At 36.9% G+C, this 5,896-nt stretch overlaps 1 pseudogene; it reads left to right on the forward strand.

The window, feature by feature from the left end:
- The first annotated feature begins 1,996 nt into the window (after window positions 1–1,996).
- LOC102747515 (large ribosomal subunit protein eL32 pseudogene) lies at window positions 1,997–2,527 on the forward strand (annotated as a pseudogene).
- Window positions 2,528–5,896: the final 3,369 nt, after the last annotated feature.

Below are 5,896 nucleotides of genomic sequence, written 5' to 3' on the forward strand. Positions count from 1 at the left end.
CTTACTTTGCAAATGGGGAAACTGAGGCCCAATTAAATTATGTGATATACTTCAATTTGCACAGTGAGTTAGATGCAACATCAAGACCAGATGCCAGGCTCCATCCAGGATCCCAGGTCCCTGTCCTTCCTATTTACACAAACCTATGCCTACCTGGAGTGAGTGGTTAAATATTTTTGCTAAGTTGAATGGCAAACTTTGTCAACTAAGAGTCTTAACTTATGATTATGTCTGGCATAGCATAAGGTAGCCATGCATTGACTGGGTTTCTCTTTTTCTTTCTTCTTGCTCCAGTATGCCCTCTATTTTGGCCCATAAAGAGGAGAAAGATAGTCCATAAAGATGATGACAAAAATTTGGGTATCGCATTTGGGCACTCCATCTTGAGCAACAAAAAAGACTATTTTTATAAATCTGATGTTTTCAGCACTGACTTTCTCTACACTCTCCTAGTCAGATACTTAAATCTCCTCTCTACCTACCCTTTCCCAATTATTTTATTTGTTAGTATAATGAAAAATCTCACTTTATGAGCAGCTGAACAATGCTGATTTTCAAATTCAGCAGGCAATTCAATTATTTCGTAGGAAAGGGGCTTTATAGTACATTAGGGACCTACTTAAGGGGATTCTTCAACTTTCATTCAACCTATACTTCCCTACATTATACACTGACCCCTCCAAAACACCTTCCACACATAGAATCCAGACATATAACAGATACGCACACATTTCAAGTTAGCTAATAGCAGTGCAGCTTTTTAAACAACAGTTCTGTTTATTTATTATTAGGCAATCATTTAAAGATTTTATTACATTTCCTGTCACACAGTATAGGAAATAAAATGCACACCCAGCTCTACTATAATTAATGCAATTGATGGGGAAAATGGCAATCTCTAGGTACACTGAAAACAACACAGTCAGATACTCATTAGATTTAGAAAGAATCCTGTGTTTATAATTGTGAAGGAAATCAAACAATATGTTCAAAAGGCTAAAAATATATTATCAAATATTTTCTTAAAGGCAATATTTTTTAACATTGTTTCAATTATCTGGGAAAGGAAACCTCCTTATAACGTGTAAGTCGTTCTCAGATACCAGACAGGTTCCAGTAAATCATCTATTAATTCTCTTTTGACTTTTTGTTCTTGAATAAAGGAACTTACTTCTGCACCAGCTCCCTGGGCTTTCTACCCTTTCTAAAATGTTGGTTCTTCCCCCCTTTTGTTCAGAAGCCAAATGATTAGCTTCAGGCTCATGACTGATTTCCCATTGTTCCATTCACTCTAACCTCTCCTCATTGCGCCAACAATCTGGACCCCAGAGGGATTTGTCACAGTTATCCAATTCTCTTTCTCCCTTGGCAGCAATTTTTTATTTGATTTTTCTTTTCCTTTACTTTTATAAAAAGAAAAATTCTCACTTTAACACTTCCTTTTAAATCGTCCTTTGGTTATGAGAGGAGGAAAGGGCCTTAACTTCTTGGAACTCACACAACGTTGACAGGGAACTCTGGTACTCATCTCTTTGTGCTACAACCCAGAGATGGAAATGATACTCTTAAAAATGGTATTGCCTTCCAATCTATATTTGAATCTATTCATCATGATGATAAATTCAGCTTGATTCTGTCATAGAAGCTATTTTTTAAAAATCACCGACAAAGTAAAAACAATCAACAGTTACTAAAAAAAAAAAAAAATCTCCGGAAAGGAATGGGAAAATGATACTTTGTTCTCAAATAGAATGATATGACTTTCAGATAACAAAGTACATGCAGCAATAGAAAGAATGTAACTATTGAAATCATTCCAGGGTGAAGGGGAGTGGGAGATGCAGGTTTCCAGTTATGGAATGAGTAAGTCACGGGAATAAAAGGTACAGCATAGGGAACAGTCGATGATATTGTAACAGCATTGCATGGTGACAGATGGCAGCTACACTTGCGGTGAGCATGGCATAACGTATAAAGAAGTTGAATCACGAGAGGTTAAGTCCCATCAGCCCTCGCGCGCCACCTTCCCCTCTCTTCCTCGGCGCTGCCTGTGGAGGTGGCAGCTGTCTGTTACTGGGCATCATGGCTGCCCTCAGACCTCTGGTGAAGCCCAAGATCGTTAAAAAGAGGACCAAGAAGTTCATCCGGCACCAGTCAGACCGCTATGTCAAAATTAAGCGCAACTGGCGGGAACCAGAGGCATTGACAATAGGGTGTGCAGAAGATTCAAGGGCCAGATCTTGATGCCCAACATTGGTTACGGGAGCAACAAGAAAACAAAGCACATGTTGCCAAGTGGCTTCCGGAAGTTCCTAGTCCACAACGTCAAGGAGCTTGAAGTGCTGCTGATGTGCAACAAATCTTACTGTGCAGAGATTGCTCACAATGTCTCCTCCAAGAACCGCAAAGCTATTGTGGAAAGAGCAGCCCAGCTGCTCAATTTTTTTTAATTGCATTGGCAATCAGAGTCACCAATCCCAACGCCAGGCTGCGCAGCGAAGAAAATGAATAGACAACTTGTTGTGCACATCATATTTTTGTTAATAAAACCATAAAACTACAAAAAAAAAAAGAAGTTGAATCACTATGCTGTACACTTGAAACTAATGTAATGCTGTATGTCAACTATACTCAAATAAAAAAAAATGTTTTAAAGAAATTATTCTGAATGGGGAAATCTGTTGCCATCATTACTAGTATTTAGCATCAGTGACCCAGGCAGTATACACTGGAAATCGTATTTAATCTTCACAAAACTCTGTTAGGCAGATAGTTCTTATCCTCCTTTTTCATATGTTAGGAAACAGGCTCAGAGAGGTTGCTTAATGCCTGATGTCACATAGCACAGCCGAAATAAAAACTCATGCATAACTGGGAAGGCCTGAATGCAAGAAGAAAGTCAGACAAATGAATTCTGAATTGGACTCTGTATCATTCGAAATCTTTAAGATTTAACCAAAAACAACAGACCAAAAAAAAAAAAAATCTCACTTAGTTGAAAATCTCTTCTGGCATAGTTTTTGAGCATATAGTTTGTAGGATAATACAGTAAGTGAAAACATTAACCCATAAAACCCATTTTTGTAAACTGTAAGTACGATCATACACAGGAACTATTCCAAACAACAAATTAAAAGTTTTATAAAAGTCACCTGATAAACAGTTATCAAAACTATTGAGAATTTTATTTTTATACTTAAAATTTTAGGAAATATCTTTTTTACCATAATTTAATCTATGTAAAACAATCTTAAAACAAAAAACAAAAAACAAACTTTGTTCCATTTATCTCATTCACATATGTTATAATTACCATTTGAAAGATCTTAAATTATTTATGCATAATAAAAGTATCAAGAGTGGACTAAACTTAACAGTTTAATTACAGAAATTTGAAAGCTGCCCATTAGTTTCCTAGAATTCTAAATTCTGATTTTTTTTAATTGCATTGGCAGTAAGACGCAAGGGATATGAGAGAATCCTTTTGGAAGCAATCCCAATGACTACAGGATATCTTTCATCTACAGTTCATGTCTTATTTAACATCAGAGAACGTAAAGTGGGGGGGTTGGTATTCAAATTATTACAAATCAGCTTTGAATTATAACATAGGCAAATTCTTGTTGATTTTACCATGAATTTTTTTAAGATCCTTCTAGCACTGTTTCCACTTATTAAATAAGATCCTCCAACTTCAGTAAGGGCTGCATCTCTAGAAATTGAAGAATTAAGTTCTTTGTTTAGAAATAAAAGAAAATTATTTTTCTACAGTCTTCTCCTTTCCCCTTAAGATTTCTAAGTCAAAACAGTAGTGAGAGAGAGTGTCTCTCTCTCTCTCTTTTTAAGATTTTATTTATTTATTTGAGAGACAGAGCAAGAGAGAGAGCACAAGCAGGAGGAGTGGCAGAGGGAGAGGGAGAAGCAGATTCCCCCGCTGAGCAAGGATCCTGATGGAGGGCTTGATCCCAGGACCCCAGGACCACGACCCCAGGACCGTGGGATCATGATCCGAGCCGAAGGCAGATGTTTAACTGACTGAGCCACCCAGGCGCCCTCTCTCTTTTTTCTTATTTATATACCTATAATAGCATTAGCTCATTTTTAATAATAATAATTTAAAATAAATCCGTGTCTTAAACCCCTTGATTTGGGGAGGATAAAGACAACTAAATTTTGAGAGATAGAGAATTTAGAAGGGACAGAGCCTCTTTTCCTTGCCAAAACATGATATCCTGTTACACAATTAAATGAGGAGTCTTCAAAAGGCTTAACTGATATCCTGGGCACCTCTGAGCAAAACAGCATAATATTTTGATAAGGAAAGTTGTAAACAGATGAGATACATATGGATTATGTTTCTATTGAAATGCTCAGGGTTTCAAAAATTAACAGATAATGTGCTTTGAGCTTTCATCCAATTCTCCATTCTTGTGAAATGCAACGACCCTGAACATAGATCTCTCCCTTACCTAGGATTATGAACCAGTCTGGAAACACAAGTCACATAGTGCAGCATATCGGTGACTAGGGCACCTAAAAAATATCTGATGTGCCAGATCCACCCTGTATATTCAGATGTGTAATTCAAGCCCAAGAGACACATCAGAAAGTAAAGGGTAATAGAGAAAAAAGCAAAAGAGGCAAATGAAACAAACATGGCACAAGAGCATTGTAAGGGTTTTATTGTACTACGAGTCCACAGCGCTCGATTTTGCAAAACCCCTGAACATTGAGACAAGATGGATTAAATATGATTAGCCTAAGAAACAATACTAAAATAGGGCATTTTTTCCTTATGTTCAATGGCCACAAACAACACATTTAATGAACTCAAGGGGATATAGTTGTAGAACGGAAAAAATATTTGAACATATTCTATTTGACAGTGTCTTGCAGAACCCAGTCTCAGAACCTTTATTCTTTTTTTAAAGATTTTATTTATTTATTTGAGAGAGAGTGAGAGCGAGAGAGATCACAGAGGGAGAGGAAGAGGGAGAAGCAGACTCCCCGCTGAACAGGGGAGATCATGACCTGAGCCAAAGGCAGACGCTTAACTGACTGAGCCAGCCAGGTGCCCCAGAACTTTTATTATTTTTAATATATAATATAAATTTTTGATAATATAATTAATATTCTTAATATAAGTGAATACTTAGGAGAGGAATTTTACACACCAGTAGCCTGAAAATAAGCCAGTAGCAGAGGGAACTATACACAAAAGCACTTCAGGAAGGAGAATGAAAGGACATTGCAGTTTGCTGTAATGGCATAATTATGCTGTGGGCATAGTTGCCTGGAGCTTAAAAATACTATAGGACTTAGTACTGGACAAATCAACTAATATTTTCAGAGAGTCTGCTATGAGCCAGGCACTACATCTAAATTACATACCTGATCTCTTTGTATCCTAAAAGCTCTATGATATAGAGACTATCATCATGATCATCACCTTTAAAGTGTCAGTGAAGATCTCCAAGATTCCAGGAGAGCAGGCCAGGTCATACCTAACTCTCAAGACTGTCTTGAGGATTAAGAAACAACATATATAATATTTGTATATAACCCACAAATAGAAAATACAAATATAATAGTTTAAAGTTTTATAGTTAACTTCTAGTTCAATGTGCCCTATAAAGCACACATCTTCCTCTTCTCCCTCCCAAATTCCCTTTGAAATTACAAATGTAAACCAACAAAAGAGGAAAACAAAACCCAGCGCACTATGGAGTCAACAAATGATGCTTTCTACAGATTTGGTAGTCTGAAATTTTCACAAATTTCTGGAAGATGGAAAGAGAAAGGACTTATATTTCTAAACCCAGTCTTACAAAACCAAACAGTTCAGCTTACATACGTGAGGAGGCTATAAAAGGGGATGCTGGCGTTAAGAAAAAAA

Source organism: Leptonychotes weddellii, chromosome 3 (assembly GCF_054177405.1).
Source record: "Leptonychotes weddellii isolate Sample4059 chromosome 3, ASM5417740v2, whole genome shotgun sequence".
Taxonomy (NCBI): Eukaryota; Metazoa; Chordata; class Mammalia; order Carnivora; family Phocidae; genus Leptonychotes; species Leptonychotes weddellii.